The 21,067-nt window shown below is 35.6% G+C and overlaps 1 non-coding gene across 1 annotated transcript; it reads left to right on the forward strand.

Moving 5' to 3' along the window:
* Positions 1 to 7,604: 7,604 nt before the first annotated feature.
* LOC131822330 (U6 spliceosomal RNA) lies at positions 7,605 to 7,711 on the forward strand. Its single transcript, XR_009350207.1, has one exon. It is a non-coding gene; the product is annotated as a U6 spliceosomal RNA (small nuclear RNA).
* The last annotated feature ends 13,356 nt before the right edge of the window (positions 7,712 to 21,067 follow it).

Below are 21,067 nucleotides of genomic sequence, written 5' to 3' on the forward strand. Positions count from 1 at the left end.
GATACTCTCAATAGATACTGGAAAAGCATTTGACAAAGTACAGCACACCTTCCTGATCAAAACTCTTCAAAGTGTAGGGATAGAGGGCACATACCTCAATATCATCAAAGCCATCTATGAAAAACCCACTGCAAATATCATTCTCAATGGAGAAAAAGTGAAAGCTTTTCCACTAAGGTCAGAAACACACCAGGGATGTCCATTATCACCACTGCTATTCAACATCGTACTAGAAGTCCTATCTCAGCAATCAGACAACAAAGGGAAATTAAAGGCATTCAAATCAGCAAATATTTGCAGATGATATGATACTATATGTGGAAAACCCAAAAGACTCCACTCCAAAACTGCTAGAACTTGTACAGGAATTCAGTAAAGTGTCAGGATATAAAATCAATGCACAGAAATCAGTTGCATTTTTCTACACCAACAACAAGACAGAAGAAAGAGAAATTAAGAAGTCCATCCCATTTACAATTGCACCCCAAACCATAAGATACCTAGGAATAAACCTAACCAAAGAGGCTAAGAATCTATACTCAGAGAACTATAAAGTACTCATGAAAGAAATTGAGGAAGACACAAAGAAATGGAAAAATGTTCCATGCTACTGGATTGGAAGAATAAATATTGTGAAACTGTCTATGCTACCTAAAGCAAGCCCTATATAATTCTTACTTTAAGGAACAAGTTGCTTTTATAATTTTTAAATTATTCTACCATTCAAGTATTTCCATTTAAATTAAATTCAATATCATTTAAAAAATAATCAAAAGTGCAGCCAGTATTCAATTCCTGGGCTAAATAATTTTTAGAAAGCTTTGTGTTATTGAACCTACAGGGTTTTTCTGTAGTTTTAACTCTTTCTTTCTGTGATTTTTCCCATTAGTCACGTAAGTGACTGCAATATAACAGACATTGAGGATAAAGAAGAACTGAATAGAACAATCCTTGGCCTCATGAAGTTGAGAATCTAGCAAGGGAGTCAAACAATTCAATCATTCAGAGACAATTTATTGAGTGCCTGGCCTAAGATGAGCACAACAAAACCCTAGCCCAGAGGAATCATTTTAATGGGAGAGATAGATAATAGGTAAGCCAACTTAAAAAAAAATTGTACTGGTTTTTCTTTAATAGTGATGCATATTTGAACTAAATAAGCACATTTTAAAAAGAGCAGTGATTGAGAAGAGGTTTTTTAACTGAGTGGTCCGAAAAGGACTCCCTTAAAAAGTCTGTTTTGAACAGATTTCTGAATAATATCAGTTATGAAGCTGTGTAAAGATCTCAAGGGTGGGAGATTTTTCCAGTCAAAAAACTGTAAAGGCTCCAAAGTCACAATACAGCTGTAAGTTTCTCTAATAAAGTAACTTCTGACAAAGGATGAGAAGAAATAACTAACCCAGGTTTGAAAGAAAAGGGACAGACTTTCTATGGAATTAATATTTAATTAAAGCTCTAAAGGACAAAAATACACTAGAGCAAAATCCTGGTGACGCTGATATACCAAATGAAAGATCAAAAACAAGGTGTGGGTAGCAAAGAGTGCGTGGGAATGTTGGTAAGAACAGTGGGGAAGAGTCATCCCTGAACATGTTCTTAAATGAAGCAATTCTTGTGTTGTTTTAAAAGGTAAATTGGAGTTTGTCTAAGTGATTAGAGAAGGATGCCTCAGCTTATGGAATTTCGAAGCCATAAAGATGTGATAAACTACTGCAGATATTTTCATGTATATTTGATGTTGCTTCTAGTAATGGTGATCTAAAAACTCCTACTTAAGACAACTAAAAATCCAGACAAAATAGCTTTTAAAGTTAAAAATATCAGAATGATTATAAAAATAAGAGAGGGATTACTGGGCCAAATTACGAAATACAATGAGAGCCTAGAGATATATGCCCTGAAGCCATTTTAGCTATGAGAGCATTTGAAACTGCTAAAACACACTGAGCTGTGTTTTTAATAGACTCTTGATACTAGAAAAACAAAATTCAAAATCCAGCAGCAATCAAGTTTGAGGACTTTGGTACAACCCAAATTTAAGGTGAGATCCCCAAAGCACAAGGAGAAGCAGAAATAAGACTAGAGCCTACCTTGCCTTCTGTGTAAACTGAGAAAGTCAGTCACTGAATTTGGAGTATGATTGTCTTGTAGAGTCTCAGATATAAGAGAAAATCCTGCCAAGGAGGACCATACCATTATGATAGCTCTTAATTATCCCTACTCAATAAGAGTTTCAAATATAATGTCTTGAACATAGCAAAGTGTAACAAAGCACGCAAAGAAAAACCATTAACAAGATTTGATAGACAAAATGGGATTAAGTATGATATTAAAATGATCAATAAAGATTGTAAAATGGCTTGATTACTCTGCTCAAAGAAATGAGAGGGGAAGCAAATTGAACAAAAAACTGAAACTAAAAATGATATTGAGAAAGATTTTATAAATGAACCAAATGGATACTCTAGAACTTTAAAGATATGGCAGGTAATTTAAGATACCACAGGGGTGCCTGGGTGGCTCACTTAATTAAACCTCCAATTATTTTTCCTTTTTTTTAACACCTTAATTTTATTTTATTTCTTTCATTTTGGCTCAGGTCATGATGTCAGGGTTATGAAATAGAGCCCAGAGTTGGGCTCTGTGCTGAGCCTGGAGCCTGCTTAAGATTCTTTTCTCTTCTTTTTCTATCCCTCCCTGCACTCTCGCTCGCTTGCTCTCTCTTGCTTGCTAATAAATAAATAAATAAATATATAAATGTATAGATAATAGACAAAGCAAAATAAAAGCATATTATGGGGCGCCTGGGTGGCTCAGTGGGTTAAGCCGCTGCCTTCAGCTCAGGTCATGATCTCAGGGTCCTGGGATCGAGTCCCGCATCCTGCTCTCTGCTCAGCAGGGAGCCTGCTTCCTCCTCTCTCTCTCTGCCTGCCTCTCTGCCTACTTGTGATCTATCTCTGTCAAATAAATAAATAAAATCTTTAAAAAAAAATAAAAGCATATTATGGAAATAAATATAAAGCTTTTGAAATGAAAACAAGTTCAAAATAAAATAGAGAAGACCTACACAGCTAAAAGTTCATTCAGAAAATCTACTATTAAAGAAGTCAGTATGACACAATGTTAAGATATCAAAAGATTTGAGCATGTACTTTACAGAAAGGGTAATCCAAATGGCCACTCATATATAAAAACTGTTTATCTTTATTATGAATCTGGAATTAAATTAAATTAAATTAAAATTAAATTAAAACCTAGAATGGCATACTATTACACACTTACCGTATTGGGCAACAGTAAAAATGTCTTGCAAGAATGTGAAAGAATGACAGTGCCCATAATAAAAACATTTGAGGTAAGTTGGACAATATTTAGAAAACTTAACAATACAAATAAAAAAAATTGGTCCATTCCTAGATATACAACATGGAACTAAATGAATATTTTCACCAGGATATGCAAACAGATGATTATAGTTATTTCATTCATAACGGCAGATCAGTAGTGGTATATTTGCACAATGTTACATTAAATAAGAGAGAATATTAACAAACTGGGAGGAGGGGCTAGGTTGTTATCATAAAGAGATCTTCTATGGTGCTGATTATGTTCTATTTCTCAAAATCTTTAAGTTAAAAAAGTTTTCCAGTTTATATCAAATAGATAGATAGATAGATAGATGATAGATAGACAGATATCCCAGAAGCTGCAATGCTAGGCTAAGACCAGGCTTTAAAGGGCTTTTCTATACTCTACTAAATACTTTAAACCATTCATTATATCATAGGTCAGTGTTCAAATCTCCATTTGTTTCCTCAGTTTCCTAATATTTCTCTTAAGGTGACCTGATCTAGACTTTTGATCACCTTTGTCTAAATATTTCTACTTTAACAAAGTCCTTTTTAACACTCAGAGACTAAAACTTAGAAAAATACTCTGTTATCTCACTAGAGTGGAAAATATATAGTTACCCATTAACTAATGATATCCATGTCTACATTAGATCCATGACATTTTTAATTCTTGGGAGCTTTTGGTTAAATGAATTTTTTAAGCTTCCTTTAAATGAAGCTTTAAGCCATCACCACATGAATAAAATTGAAGAACTAAATGAAAACAAGCCAAGTATTTACAGAGTAATAGAATGTGCAGTGGAAAGAGTACAATTCTGAAATCATAAAGCCTAAATTAGTGTGATGCATCTTTACTAGCCATGTAATCATAAACCAGTTATCTAAATTGTGTTAGCCTCAGTTTTTTCACCCATGAAATGGTGATGATAATACTTATTATGCAGAGTTGTTGTGTGGCTGTAATGAAGCATGGAGCATGAGAGTCTCATATTCCATGCTAAAATGATAGCTATTTTTATACTTATAATAATTCTAATAATAGTAATTAAATCGTTCAAAATGATAATATTCATTTATATTGAGGCATTGTATTGACTATTCATAGACACATTTACCAAAATAAATTTCATTTTACTTTACCCCCCCTGAGGATATATATTCCCTAATTCAATATGAATCTCATTATGAATAATAATTATCATGATAAATATGCTGATTTTTCTTCTATTTATTTTTAGGGAAGTATTCTTTTCTGTTGAACGTAAAGAAACTTAAGCAAGTCTGTCTTATTCAAAATTTGCATGCTGCTTTCTTATGAAATTAGATTATAGAGTTGTATGAAATAAATTCATGTAGTTAAGACATTTATGTTTGGAAAACTGGGTGGTCAGTTTAGTATCTCAAAAGAAGATTTTAAATTTAAACCTTAAAAATGAGCTCTTTCAGCCTTATTTATAGACCATCCTTCATGCTTCATAAGTATTCCTTCATTGTAAACTAAGTAATAGTTTTTGTCACAGTGTATATAACTAAAATGGATTTTATATTCTATTATTTCAGAGTTAGTTGCAGTTTCTACTTCCTTACTTCCTTTTTTGAAAAATAGATTAATTCTACAAAAAGTTTTTTCCAGCTTTATTGAAAAATAATCGGCATATTATAATTTGTAAATTTAAGAAATGATTTCTTATAACTTTGCAAACTTTTAACATTGTGTAAATTTTGTACAATTTGATAAATTGGTATACATCTGTATTGCAATATAATCTACATAAAAATGTTAATACATCTACTATCTCATATAGTTGTCACTGTTTTTATGCATGTATCGTAAGGAATTTTAAGATCTACTCTCTTAGCATCTTTTATGTGTAGAAATAAACTTCAGAGTTCTTGTGGGTTTTGTTCCAGACCACCTCAATAAAGAGATTATCTCAATAAACTAAGTCAAATTATTATTATTTTTTTGGTTTCCCAGTGCATATAAAAAATTATGTTGCCCAGTGCATATAAAAAATAATCACTGTACTGTACTGTTCAAAAGCATTATGTCTTTAAAGAAAAACAATGTATATACCTTAAGTAAACTAGTTCTGAGTTTTCAGTGGGTCATAATTACTGATCACAGATCACCATAACAAATACAATAATAATGAAAAATCTTGAAATATTGCAAGAATTACCAACATGTGACAGAGAGACACAAAATGAACAAATGTTGTTAGAAAAATGGTGGCAGCAGACCTATTTTATACAAGATTGCTATAAACTTTCAACTTGTAAGAGTGTGATATATGCAAAGTTTAATAAAGGGAAGCACAATAAAAAAGTATGTATATATTATTAACTATGATCATCATGCTGTACATTAGATCCCCAGAACTTTTTCATATTATAGTTGCAAGTTTGTACCCTTTGACCACCTTACTCCACCCCAGGTTCACCCCTTGTCAACTCAACTCTAAGTTTCTATTAGTTTGCCTTTTCTTCAGATTCTGTATGTAAGGGATATCATAATACATAAATTTAAAAAATATATAAAATCTTTGAAATATTTCACTTAGTATAATACCTTCAAGATCCATCCATGCTGTTGTAAATGGCAGTATTTCTTAATTTTTCATGGTTAAGTAGTAGTATTCCATAGTATATATTTACCATACTTATTTTATTCATTCATCCATTAATGGATACTGAAGCTATTTCCATCTCTTGCTTAGAGTTAATAATTTTATAATGAACATAAGAGTGCAGATATGTCTTCGAATAGTGACTCCGTTTCCTTTAGATATATACCTAGAAGTGGGATTGCTAAATCATATGGTAATTTTACTTTTAATAATATGAATCATCTCCATAATGTTTTCCATACAAATTTATATCCCTATCACAGTGCATAAGTTCCCCATTTTCCCCAATATTTACCAAAATTTTTAGTTTTAATTTTTTGGTAGTATATATTCTAATAGGTAGTAATATCTTGCTGTGTTTTCCAGAAGTAAACAACAACAACAACAACATAATGACTTTGCCCTGAGTTTTTATGTTGAGCACTTTTTAATGCTCCTGTTGGTTATTTATATAACTTTTTTGAAAAAAAGTCTATTGAGATCCTTTTGCTATTTTTTAAATTCTATATTTTTTTCTATTTGTACCTGTTGGTTATTAACCTCTTTTCAGATATAAGATTTGTAAGTATTTTCTTCCATTCTGTGGATTGTGTTTTTATTCTCTCTCTCTCTCTCTCTTTCTTGGCAATGCAGAAACTTTAGTTTGATGTAATACCATTTATTTATTTTTGGTTTTTTTGCTTGTTTTTTTAGTCTGGTATCCAAAAAAACTATTGGCAAGACCAATGTCAAGGAGAATTTTTCCTATGTTTTCCTTTAGGAAATTTAGTTTCATGCATCACATTTAAGTCTTTATTTCAAGTTAAGATTTATGAGTGATATAAGGCTCCAGTTTCATACTGTTTTATGTGACTATTCAGTTTTAAATATCATTTATTGAACAGACTATCTTTACCCATTACATATGTTGGCCCCTGTCAAATATTAGGTGACTGTATGAAAGGATTTATTTCTGGACTCTCAATTCTGTTCTACTTGTTTATTGGTCTGTTTTTATGCCAGTATATTTTATTGTTTTGAGCTTGAGGGCTTTGTAGTATAATTTCAAATCAAGAAGTGTAATTTCTCTTCTTCATTCTTTCTCAGAACTGCTTTATTTGTTGTCTTTTCTGGTCTCATATAAATTTTAGGGTTCTTTACTTACTTCTGTCAAAAAATAATATTGGATTTTTTAAAAAAGATTATTTATTTATTTATTTGACAGAGAGAGAGATGACAAGCAGGCAGAGGGGCAGGCAGAGAGAGAGGAGGAAGCAGGCTCCCTGCTGAGCAGAGAGCCTGATGCAGGGCCCGATCCCATGACCTGAGCCGAAGGCAGCAGCTTAACCCACTGAGGCACCCAGGTGCCCCTAACATTGGATTTTTGATAGGAATTGAATTTACAGATGGTTTTCGGTAGTATGGACATATTAACAATGTTAATTCTTACCATTCATAAATATGCGCTATCTTTCCATTTGTGTCTCCTTCAATTTCTTTTCTTTATCAATGTCATAGTTTATGGGGTACAGATCTTTCATCTTCTTAGTTAAAACTTTTCCTAAGTATTTTATTATTTTTGATGCTATTGTGAATTAGATTGTTTTTCATCATTAGAGTGTAAAAATGCTCCTGTCTTGTGCTTACTTTGGTAGCACATATACTAAAATTGGAATGATGCAGAGAAGATTAGCGTGATCACTGAACAAGGATGACATGAAAAACTGGGAATCATTCCACATTAAAAACAAAATAAAACAAAACAAAATTCTTGTCTTTTATATATTGATCTTGTATTTGGCAGCTTTACTAAATTTGTTTATTCAAATTTTTTTGTGAGGTTTTTAGGATTTTTTTACATGTAAGTTCATGCTATCCAAAAAAGGAAAATTTTATTTCTCCTTTTTTTTTTTTTTTTTGGAGTCTTTTATTTCTTTGTGCTCCTTGTTTCTCTGGCTAGGACATCCAGTACTATGTCAAATGAGAGTAGTGAAAGTGGACACACTTGTCTTGTTTCTGATCTTTAAGTTGAAAACTTTCAAACTTTTTTGATTGAATATGAGATTAGCTCTGGGCTTGCAATATGTGTTTTTTAATGGATTTTTTAAAATTTTTTATAAACATATAATGTGTTTTTATCCCTAGGAGTACAGGTCTGTGAATCACCAGGTTTACACATTTCACAGCACTCACCATAGCACATTCCCTCCCCAATGTCCATACCCCCACCCTCCTCTCCCAACACACCTCCCCCCAGCAACTCTCAGTCTCTTTTGTGAGATTCAGTGTTTTATGGTTTGTGTCCCTCCCAATCCCATCTTCTTTTATTTTTCTTTTCGTACCCCCCAAACTGCCTATGTTGCATTTCCACTTCATCATATCAGGGAGATCATATGATAGTTGTCTTTCTCAGATTGGTTTATTTTGCCAAGCATAATACCCTCTAGTTCCATCCACGTCATCACAAATAGCAGGATTTCATTACTTTTGATGGCTGCATAGTATTCCATTGTATTTATTGATTCATCTGTTGAAGGACGTTTAGGTTCTTTCCATAGTTTAACTATTGTGGACATTGCTGCTATAAACATTTGGGTGCATGTGCCCCTTCAGAATGCCACGTTTGTATCTTTAGGGTATATACCCGGTAATACAATCACTGGGTCATAGGGTAGTTCTATTTTCAGCTTTTTGGGGAACCTCCACGCTGTTTTCCAGAGTGGTTGCACCAGCTTACATTTCCACGTACAGTGTAGGAGGGTTCCCCTTTCTCCACATCCTCGCCAGCATCTGCCATTGACTGACTTGTTCATTTTAGCCATTCTGAAAGGTGTGAGGTGGTATCTCATTCTGGTTTTGATTTGTATTTCCCTGATGCCGAGTGATGTGGAGCATTTTTTCATGTGTCTGTTGGCCATTTGGATGTATTCTTTGCAGAAATGCCTGCTCATGTCCTCTGCCCATTTCTTCATTGGATTATTTGTTCTGAGGGTGTTGAGTTTGATAAGCTCTTTATAGATTTGGGATACTGGCCCTTTATCTGGTATGTCATTTGTAAATATCTTCTCCCATTCTGACAGTTATCTTTTGGCTTTGTTAACTGTTTCCCTTGCTGTGCAAAAGCTTTTTGATCTGATGAAATCCCAATAGTTCATTTTAGCTCTTGCTACCCTTGCCTTTGGCGATGTTCCTAGGAAGAAGTTGCTGCTGCTGAGGTCAAAGAGGTTGCTACCTGTTCTCTCCTCAAGGATTTTGATGGATTCCTTTCTCACATTATGCTTCTTCATCCATTTCCAGTCTATTTTCATGTATGGTGTAAGGAAATGGTCCAATTTCATTTTTCTACATGTGGCTGTTCCATTTTCCAAACACCTTTTGTTGAAGAGGCTGTCTTTTTTCCATTGGACATTCCTTCTTGTTTTGTTGAAGATTAGTTGACCATAGAGTTGAGGGTGTATTTCTGGGCTCTCTATTCTGTTCCATTGATCTATGTCTGTTTTTGTGACAGTTCCCTACTATCTTGATGATGACAACTTTGTAATAGAGCTTGAAGTCTGGAATTGTGATGCCAACAACTTTGGCTTTCTTTTTCAATATTCCTCTGGCTACTCGAGGTATTTTCTGGTTCCATATAAATTTTAGGATTATTTGTCCCATTTCTTTGAAAAAAAATGGATGGGATTTTGATAGGGATTGCATTAAATGTGTAGATTGCTTTAGGTAGCATAGACATTTTCACAATATTTGTTCTTCCAATACAGGAGCATGGAACATTTTTCCATTTCTTTGTGTCTTCTTCAATTTCTTTCATGAGTGCTTTACAGCTTTCTGAGTATAGATTCTTTGTCTCTTTGGTTAGGTTTATACCTAGGTATCTTAGGGTTTGGAGTGCAACTGTAAATGGGATTCACTCCTTAATTTCTATTGCTTCTGTCTTATTGGTATAAAAAAATGCAACCAATTTCTGTGCATTGATTTTATATCCTGACACTTTACAGAATTCCTATACAAGTTAGAGCAGATTTTGAGTGGAGTCCTTTAAGTTTTCCACATACAGTATCATATCATCTGCAAACAGTGATAGTTTGAATTCTCTTTTGCCAATTTGGCATAATTTGGATGCCTTTAATTTCTTTTTGTTGTCTAATTGCTGAGGCTAGGACTTCTAGTACGATGTTGAATAGCAGTGTCATGATAGCGGACATCCCTGCTGTGTTCCTGACCTCAGCAGAAAAGTGTTCAGTTTTTCTCCATTGAGAATGGTATTTACAGTGGGTTTTTCATAGATGGCTTTGATAACATTGATAATATGTGCCTTCTATCCCTACACTTTGAAGAGTTTTAATCAGGAAGGGATACTGCACTTTGTCAAATGCTTTTTCAGCATCTATGGAGAGTATCAGATGGCTCTTGTTCTTTCTTTTATTAATGTGTTGTATCACATTGATTGATTTGCAGAAGTTGAACCAACCTTGTAGCCCTGGAATAAATCCCACTTGGTCGTGGTGAATAATCCTTTTAATGTACTGTTGAATCCGATTGGCTAGTATTTTGGTGAGAATTTTCGCATCTGTGTTCATCAAGGATGTTGGTCTGAAGTTCTCTTTTTTGATGGGATCCTTGTCTGGTTTGGGGATCAAGGTGATGCTGGCCTCAGAAAAAAAGAGTTTGGAAGTTTTCCTTCCATTTCTATTTTTTGGGAACCGTTTCAGGAGAATAGGAATTAATTCTTCTTTAAAAGTTTGTTAGAATTCCCCTGGGAAGCCATCTGGCCCGGGGCTTTTGTTTGTTTGGAGATTTTTGATGACTGTTTCAATCTCCGTACTGGTTATGGGTCTGTTCAGGTTTTCTATTTCTTCCTGCTTCAGTTGTGGTAGTTTATATGTCTCTAGGAATGTACCCATTTCGTCCAGATTGTTGAATTTGTTTGCGTAGAGTTGCTCATAGTATGCTCTTATAATTGCTTGTATTTCTTTGATGTTGGTTGTGATCTATCTTCTTTCAATCATGATTTTATTTATTTGAGTCCTTTCTCTTTTCTTTTTGATAAGTCTGGAAAGGGGTTTATCAATCTTATTAATTCTTTCAAAGAACCACCTCCTAGTTTCGTTGATTTGTTCTATCGGGTTTTTTTTGTTGTTGTTGTTGGTGGTGGTGGGTTTTTGTTGTTGTTGTTGTTTTTATTTTATTGATTTCTGCCATGATCTTTATTATTCCTCTTCTCCTTCTGGGTTTAGGCTTTCTTTGTTTTTCTTTATCCAACTCCTTTAGGAGTAGGGTTATGTTGTGTATTTGAGATCTTTCTTGTTTCTTGAGAAAGGCATTTACAGCTTTATATTTTCCTCTCAGGACTGCCTTTGCTGTATCCCACAGATTTTGAACACTTTTGTTTTCATTATCATTTGTTTCCATGAATTTTTTCAATTCTTCTTTAATTTCCTGGTTGACCAATTCATTTTTTAGAAGGATGCTATTAGTCTCCATGTATTTGTGTTCTTTCCAAATTTCCTCTTGTGATTGAGTTCTAGTTTCAGAGCATTGTGGTCTGAGAATATGCAGGGGATGATCCCAATCTTTTGATAATGGTTGAGATCTGATTCATGACCCAGGCTGTGGTCTATTCTGGAGAATGTTCCATGTGCACTAGAGAAGAATGTGTATCTGTTATTTTGGGATGGAATGTGTTGAATATACCTGTGATGTCCATCTTGTCCAGTGTGTCATTTAAGGCCTTTTTCCTTGTTGATCTGTTGCTTGGATGATCTGTCCATTTCAATGAGGGGAGTGTTAAATTCCCCTACTATTATTTTATTATTGTCAATGTGTTTCTTTGATTTTGTTATTAATTGGTTTATTTAGTTGGCTGCTTCCATGTTAAGGACATAGATATTTAAAATTGTTAGGTCTTCTTGTTGGACAGACCCTTTGAGTATGATATAGTGTCCTTCTTCATCTCTTATTATAGTCTTTGGCTTAAAATCTAATTGATCTGATATAAGGATTGCCACCCAAGCTTTCTTCTGATGTCCATTAGCATGGTACATTGTTTTCCACCCCCTCTCTTTAAATCTGGGGTTGTCTTCGGGTCTATGATGAGTTTCTTGGGCAGCATATTGATGGGTTTTGCTTTTTATCCATTCTGATACCCTGTGTCTTTTGATTGGTGCATTTAGGCCATTTACATTCAGGGTGACTATTGAGAGATATGAATTTAGTGGCATTGTATTGCCTATAATGTGACTGTTACTGTATATTGTTTCTGTTCCTATCTGATCTAATACTTTTAGGCTCTCTCTTTGCTTAGAGGACTCCTTTCAATATTTCCTGGAGAGTTGGTTTGGCGTTTGTAAATTCTTTCAGCTTTTGTTTGTCCTGGTAGCTTTTTAATCTCTCCTTCTATTTTCAATGATAGCCTAGCTGTATATAGTATTCTTGGCTGCATGTTTTACTCACTTAACACTCTGAAGATATCATGCCAGTTCTTTCTGGCCTGCCAGGTCTCTGTGGATAAGTCTGCTGCCAATCAAATGTTTTTACTGTTGTACAATACAGACTTCTTCTCCCAGGCTGCTTTCAGGATTTTCTCTTTGTCGTTAACAGTTGTAAATTTTACTATCAGGTTACGGGGTGTGGACCTATTTTTATTGATTTTTGAGGGTCATTCTTTGCATCTCCTGGATTTTGATGTTTGTTCCCTTTGCCATATTAGGGAAATTCTCTACAAAAATTCTCTCCAATATACCTTCTGCTCCACTCTCTCTTTCTTCTTCTTCTGGCATCCCAATTATTCTAATGTTTTGTCATCTTATGGTCTCACTTATCTCTCAAATTCTCTCCTCATGGTCCAGTATTTGTTTGTCTCTCTTTTGCTCAGCTTTTTATTCTCCATCATTTGGTCTTCTGTATCACTAATTCTTTTGCCTCATTTATCCTAGCAGTAAGAACTTCCCTTTTTTATTGCACCTCATTAATAGCTCTTTTGATTTCAACTTGGTTAGATTTTAGTTCTTTTATTTCTCTAGAAAGGGCTTTTAGCTCTCTGGAGAGGGTTTCTCTAATATCTTCCATGCCTTTTTCGAGCCCAGCTAGAACCCTGAGAGTTGTCATTCTGAACTCTAGTTCTGTCATATTACCAATGTCTGTTTTGATTAGGTCCCTAGCCTTTGGTACTGCCTCTTGTTCTTTTTCTTGTGATGAGTTTTTCCACCTTGTAATTTTGAGAAGATAATAATATATAAATGCTAAAAGGGTGGCAAAGGGTGGCAAAGACCCCAGGAAAATGTGCTTTAACCAAATCAGAAGAGACCCCAAGTTGTGGGAGAATGAAAGGGGATAAAAAAGAAGTTCTAGGGGGAAAAAAGGTTTAAAAAAAAAAGAGAACAAGGAAAAAATATTACAAAAGAAAAAAATTATATAAATACTAGACTTGTGACTAGAACAGGGTCACTCACTTAATTTTGGGAGTATTTTGGTCTCTTATAAGAAACTACTTCCCAGGATTTTAAAGGATGAAAAACATATAAGGGTAGGCACAATGACGGGATGGAATAAACCTATAAAAATGAGTTAAAAAATTTAATTTCTAAAAAATAAGTTGATAGAGCAAGTTGGTTGGGACAATAAAGAAAAATAAACTGGAGAGAATTTGCTCAGGCTGGACACTGGAACAATCTTGGAGCTATATTTAGGGTATATTTTGGTCTATTAGGAGAAGTTATACCCCAAATTATTTAGAAGAAAAAACCCTATGTGTAAAAAAAATATAGTTAGATACAATGGAGGATAAAATATGACTATAATAATGAAGGTTCAAAATAGATTATTATTTTTGTAAGGTATTTTAAAAATAAACTCGTTAAAAAATCATTGAAAGACGAATGGGTAAAAGTTAAAAAAAAGTAGCAGAAGAAAAAAGAAAAAATGTATAACTGCAAGACTAAAGAATCATTGGGAGAAAGCCATGAATTCCTTGTTTTGCTTTCTCCTTCTCTGGAATTCCACTGTTCTCTTTAGTAAGTGAAGTTGATCTTGGCTGGGTTTCTTGTTGGTCTTCTGGGGAAGGGGCCTTTTGTATTGATTCTTAAGTGTCTTTGCCCGAGATGGATTTATCCTGCCCTTACCTAGGTTAGGGCTAAGTAATCCAGGAGTTTTTGATCCCTGAAGGCTTTCCGTAGAGTTCTGGATGATGAAATGATAATGGCAGTCTCACAATCCGGCTCAGAGGAGTGGAGAGCTCAGGGTCCCGCTCCTCAGTGCACCCTCAGAGAAAAGTGCTTAATCACTCCCATCTTCCCGGCCTCTGGCCATGCTTGGAGAAAAGCGCTCTGTCATTCGCACTTGGAGAAATGTCTTTGGTCATTCTCATCTCCCTGGCCTCTGGCCGTGCTTGGAGAAAAGAGCTCAATTACTCCTGTCTCCCTGGCCCTTGGCCATGCTCCAAGCTCACCCTGCCTATGCCTGGTTCAAAGTAACCCTGGGTTGAGAGCTCACTCCTCAGCTTTGTCTCTGTAGCCGGCTTCCCCACTCTAATACCTGTGAGTTCTGTGACACTCAGATACCCCTGGTCCTTCTGTGACCCTGAGGGACCTGGGGCTATGCTGACCCCAGTTGGGCTTCACTCTGGTTTAGCCTATGGGGTGATATCCTTCAGTGGATCAAACTTAAAATGTCCTGATTTTGTGCTCAGTTGCTCCACAGCTTGCCGGGAGCTGCCCCCACCCACCCCTGCGGTCTACCTTCCCGTTCTTTAGGTTCACTTTTCCGCCGGTTCTACCTTTCAGAAAGTGATCAATTTTCTGTTTCTAGAATTGTTTCTCTCCTTCTCTTTGATCTCCCATTGGACTTGTAGGTGTTTGCAATGGTTCGATAAGCTATCTAGCTGATCTCCTGCAACCTGATGTCGTCTCAGCCTGCTACTTCTCCGCCATCTTGAATCCTTCCACAGAATATGTGGTTTTTATTGTGTTGATGTGTATTCTTTCTGTACCCAGTTTGGTGAGTATTTTTATTATGCAAGGGTGTTGAATTTTGTCAAATGCCTTTTCTGCATATATTGAATTGATCATATGAGTTTTTATTGATCATTCTATTAATATAATGCATCACATTTACTGATATGTGCTGGTGAATTCAGTTTTGTAGCATTTTGTAGAGAATTTTTACATTTTTTATTTATCAGGGATATGACCCAGTAGTTCTTTTTGTTGCTGATTTGAAAAGTGCCTCGGAGTATTTCAACCACTTCAACTTTTGGGAAGGGTTTTAAAAGTGTTTGTATTATTTCTTCTTAAAGTGTTTGGTAGAATTCACTGTGGACATCATCTGATTCTGGACTTTTATTTGTTAGAAGGTTTTTATTACGGATTCAATCTCCTTACCCCTTATTGGTCTGTTCACATTTTTTATGTCCTTATGATTCAGTCTTGATAGGTTGTATGTGCCTAGGAATTTGTCCATTTCCTCTAGGCTTTTGATTTGCTGGCATTTAACTGTCTGTTATCTTTAATATTTCTGTGGTATCTGTTATAATGTCTCCTTTTACATTTCTGATTTTATTGAGTCTTCTCTCTTTTTTCTGAATTAGTCTAGCTGTCTTCTTTTTATTTATCATTACCAAGTCTAATTTTATTTACCAATAAAAAAAAACTTTCTAGTTTTTTAATTCTATATTTCATTTATTTCTGCCCTAATTTTTATTTTTTTCCTTCCTTTTGCTACATTTAAGTTTACTTTGTTCTTTCTGTACTTTTTTTCAGCTGTTATATTAAGTTCTTTATTTGAAATCTTTTTTTAATATATATTTGTAGCTATAAAATTTCCTTTTATAACTGCTTTGCTGTGCTCGCTTCGGCAGCACATATACTAAAATTGGAACGATATAACTGCTTTGCTGCTTCTCATAATTTTTTGGTATATATTTTTTTATTTTCCTCAAGATGTATTTTTATTCCCACTTTGTCTTCTTTTTTTGATTTTTTGTTTGTTTAAAAATGTGTATGTCTGTGTATTTGTAAATTTTCCAAATTTCCTTCTGTATTGATTTCTAGTTTCATATTATTTTGGCTGGAAATATACTCGATATGCTTTCGATATTATTGATTTTGGGGGGACTCTTGTTTTGTGGTTTAAAATGTGATCTATCCTAGACAATTTTCCACGTGTGTTTGAGAAGAATATTTATTATGATACTATTGGATGGAATATCCTGTAAATATGTTAGGTTCATTTGACATAGTTCTTGTTTGTTTGTTTTGTTTTGTTTTGTTTGTTTGTTTGTTTGAGAGAGAGCAGGGCAGAGAGAATGAGCAAGGGGTAAGGGCAGAGAGAGAGGGAGCAGATCCCCTCCTGAGCAGGGAGCCCAATGTGGGACTCTATCTCAGGACCCTGGGATCACGACCTGAGCCAAAGGCAAAGGCTTAACTGACTGAGCCACCCAGTTGTCCAGGCATAGTGTTTAAATTCACTATTTTCTTATTGATTTTCTGTCTGGATGATCTATCCATATGTAAGAGTGGGGTATTATTGTCCCCAGATACTATTGTATTGCTATTTATTTCTCCTTTTTGTTTTGTTAGTATTTGTTTTATATATTTATGGGGCTCAATATTAGGTACATGATATTTACAGTTACTGTATGGATGAATTGATGACACTTTTCTTATTGTATAATGTCTGTGGTGATTTTTAGCTTATATAAACCCTATTTTGTCTGTTATAGTTATTGCTACCCTTGTTTTCTTTTGTTATCATTAGCTTGGAATATCTTTTTCCATCCCTTTACTCTCTGCCCATGTGTGTCCTTAAAGCTATAGTGATTCTTTTATATGCAACATATTGTTGGATCTTGTGTTTTTTGTTTGTTTTTTAAATCTATTCTAGCCTTTCTATGTCTTCCAACTGGATGATTCCATTCACTTACAGTTAAAGTAATTATTGATAGGTAAAGACTTAACTATTGCCTTTCATTCTTTTTATATTTCCTGATTTATTTAAATTTTAGTTAATATATAGTGTAATATTAGTTTCAGGAGTAGAATTTAGTAATTTTCCATTTACATATACCATTCAATGCTCATCACAAGTGACCTCCTAATAATTATTACTGACTTAGCCCATTCCCCTGCCCATCTCCCCTCCAGAAACAATCAGTTTGTTACTTATAGTTAAGTGTATTATGGCTTGCCTTCCCCTCCCTTTTTTAAAAATTTTTTTTCTTTCCCCAGTGTTGATCTGTTTTGTTTCTCTGTTAATTGTTTGCTCTTTTGTAGATGCTCTGCTCTTTATTTCCTGTATTGTTCTCTTTGTAATCTGATGACTTTTTGTGGCAGTACGTTTTAACTTATTTATCAAAATCTTTTGTGTATCTACTACATATTTTTTTATATTTACCATTAAGGTTATATAAAATATGTTAGTTATAATATTCCATTTTATGTTGAAAACAACTGAACTTCAATAGTGTACAGAAAATTTATACTTCTATAACAAGAGGTTATTGATGTTTTTACATTTAGATCATTTTTATATTGTACTTTTAATAACAAATGATTGCAGTTATAGTTATTTTTAATAAGCTTGTTTTTTTAACTTTTAGACTAGACTAGTAAATGATTTCTATATCACCATTACAATATCGGAGAATCTGGTTTTGACTATACATTTACTTTTAGCAATAAATAAGGAGCCATCCATGTATCCATGTTGCCATCTTGATGGCATCACCATCCCCAAATCTTCAGTAAGTGTTACTTTATATTTATCTTTTTTTTAAGATTTTGTTTATTTGACAGAGAGAGAGAGAGCTCAAGTTGGCAGAGTGGCAGGCAGAGGAAGATCTAGAGGCAGGCTTATTACCCAGCAGTGAGCCCGATGCAGGTTTTAATCCCAGGACCCTGGGATCACGACCTGAGCCAAAGGCAGATGCTTAACAGATTGAGTCACCCAGGGACCCCTAAATTTTACTTTAGTTAATATATGACCATTTTTTATTTCTACTAATAGACACATCAATTTTATTGCTTTTAATATTAAGGTCTTCTCCTTAACATCATTATCATCTAATTCTTTTTCAATTTTAAAAGTGTGGTTTACATTTGTGGTGGTAAGTATGTAATTCATGTATGTGGTGGTATGTAAGTAATTCAAATATGAATTTTAAACTCTAGATCATATGCTCCATTGTGGCATATATTTGTCTTATTCATCCCACCCACAAAAAATTAGTACTAAATAGGTCTTTGTTGATTGACTGAATGAATTAAGTGTTCTGACACTAGCATAGCTGACCAAACCAGAGATCAAGGAGAAAATATAATGATTGTCAAATGGGTGAACCTGAGATAAAAAGACATTTTAGCTTCGTTACTTTGATATACACTCCAGATAACATTCCAACTTTGCATGGATTTTTGGAAGCAAACAACTCCTCTCCTAAATAATAAATGTATTAATTGCCTTCCTTATGAGTCCTGACAGCAATCAGCTTTGTGGGTTTCTGATTCCATTCCAAGAGGTTGAATGTCTGTTTGATTTATGTCATAGGCAACAGTGTCATGAGGAAAGACTTGTAGGATAAAATTTCTTAAAGATGGGAACACAGATGGCTGCCTATGGACTGTGAGGTGGGTGTTAATGAAAATGCATTGAGCAGTAAGGGAAGGGCAGCTCACAACCATAGGAAAGGTGCCCTGTGATTTTCTTTTGTTTTGTTTTACAAACAGATACCATTTCCCCTCCCCATGGAAATTTTCAAATTTACTTTTCTCTAACAACCACAAATACTTGGGACATTATGAACACAATATGGGCATTAAAGGATAAAAATAAACAAAAATTTAAGTAAATGTTAAGTGTTAATCATTATTTCAGCCATGTTTTTCTATGTTTAACTTCTCAAAGAAATTACACAGTCTGGTTTCTAAATATTATACCAGGCTGTATTAAACCAATGCAAAGGTTTTTATGGAATTTTCTATAACACCATCTAGATTTTCTACATTGGCTGTCACTCCTGAAAATTCTCAGTTTATAAATGTGCATGCATTGAAGCAGAATATATTTACATTATAGTAAATATTCACTGGTTATTTACCTAGTTTATTACTGTATTTTGATCCTTTCTAATTGTTCACTTTCTTCCATGTTTCCCCTTTATTTCTACAAATGTCAATCCATCACATGTTATGTAAAGTGAAACAAAGGGGAACAGCTGTTACTAGAAAGGATTAATAGGTGATTTGATGTTACTCTGTGAGATATTAAGTAATAGGCAAGGTATTTCCATATCATTATTTTAATATATTTCAGTAATACAGCATAGTTGTTATGCTTTAATTAAACCTTCATTAAGTCTTTATATATATATATTTCCTAACTCACAAGTCCGCCCTTCATGTCCCATTCAAAACCCACTCATTTTATGGAATAACTGTTTTATCTTCCCAGTACAATCTTCATTTAACTTATTGCTCTGGTGTGCTCCTTTGGCAGCACATATATTAACTTATTGTTCTGGGTATACAAAAGGATAGGAATAGAATATTTTGTAATATGATATTTTGTCCTTTCTGCACTACAGAGTCTGTGTAAGCATTCTTAGATCAGAGACCTAGGAGGAGGTCCAAATTGAAGAAAAACAAACAGAAAAAAAGAAAATGTTCTCAGCCCTTTCTTGTAATTTCATTTGCAGGAACCACAAAAGCAAAGATATTAAAATTTTTTTTCTTATATTTTAAAATTAAGTTTAAATTTTTTATTGGATTATGCTCCCTTAAACTCATCTGATACCATGAATAGAAAACCCAAGCAATCCACCAAACATTATTTCATGATGTTGCCTTTAAACATGTTGCCTTTAAAAATTCTACAGAGTAGTCTCATCTGTAGAGTAGATGAGCCTTGACTCAAAAGTGTCATCAAAGACTGTGGTGACACTTGTCTTGCCACCCGCCCGCTGTTCCTGCCATGGCAGGCTCTCCTGCTTCACGACCGTTTCCTGACAGCAAGGCCAAGGGCTCCTTCTCTCCTCCCAGGGCGGTGTGCTGTGCCTTCCCCAGATATGCAACTGGGGAGTGCAGTCACAGACCTGTCCCTTTCCTTAAGGCTGTTTCCACGGGCTTAACCACGCTTCTCTCCCAGGCAGAGGGGATGCCTGGGCTAAGAGGATTTCGCTCCATTCGGGTTTCTCCCACCATGCTTCGGAGACTATGTTCAGGCAAGCAGCATCAGCATCCCACAGAACCGACACTGATTTCCCAGCGAATGCTGTGCTTTCCCAGAGGGGATGCAGGAACAAAGAGGCTTTTGCTCTAAGCGGGTTTCTCCCACTGTGCTGTGAATACAAGGTTAAGGCAAGCAGCAACAGCAGCCCGCAGAACCGACTCTGATTTCGCAGAGCCTGCTACGCACGCGCCGAGGCTTTGGGCTTGGCGCGAACCACACTTTGCAGCTGCTTTCTCAGGAAGGCTTTGGGCGTTCGCTCTGTCGCATCAGGGAAGAAGAGCTGCGGGAGAGCTGGTGCCTCTTGGGCCTTGCTTTCGCAGGCTCTATGTTCGCGCCCTGGGTTCAACCTGCCCGGCCGAACTAAGCAGACACAGCCACAACCTGCAGCAGCGTGCGTGGCCTAGGATGGCACTCTATGCACACTACCATCTCCCGGTATAGGCAACGCTTGGCCTTTTGCTCTGGTTCTCAGGCGGACTACTCGGGGAATAGGCCAGTGCCTTCCCCACAGGAGAGGAGAGGCGACAGGATCCCTGCACACCGCCAGTGCACTGGGATGGGGAGCTGTGGGGGACTTACCTCACTCTTTCCCCGGACACCCCGTGCCTCCGCGAACGCTTCCACATCCTGGAGGAAGATGGCATCTGACAGCCCGTTCCTTCAAGGAGCTACTTCTGCGAGTTCAGGGTAGGGGCCCGGTGGCAAGCACATGTCTGAACCAGGGACTGGTGGCCAAGGAGTGGCTTGCCCCTGGGCCCAGAGGCTCAGGACAGGCATGCCTTCTGCCCAGACTCCTTCCTCAGAGTGGAGCACGCGCCCCTGCCCTAGTCATTCCCTCCTGTCTCCTTAGCAGCCAGGCTTCCGTCTCTTCCGCACAGGGCG

This window comes from Mustela lutreola, chromosome X (assembly GCF_030435805.1).
Source record: "Mustela lutreola isolate mMusLut2 chromosome X, mMusLut2.pri, whole genome shotgun sequence".
In the NCBI taxonomy this organism is placed as follows: domain Eukaryota; kingdom Metazoa; phylum Chordata; class Mammalia; order Carnivora; family Mustelidae; genus Mustela; species Mustela lutreola.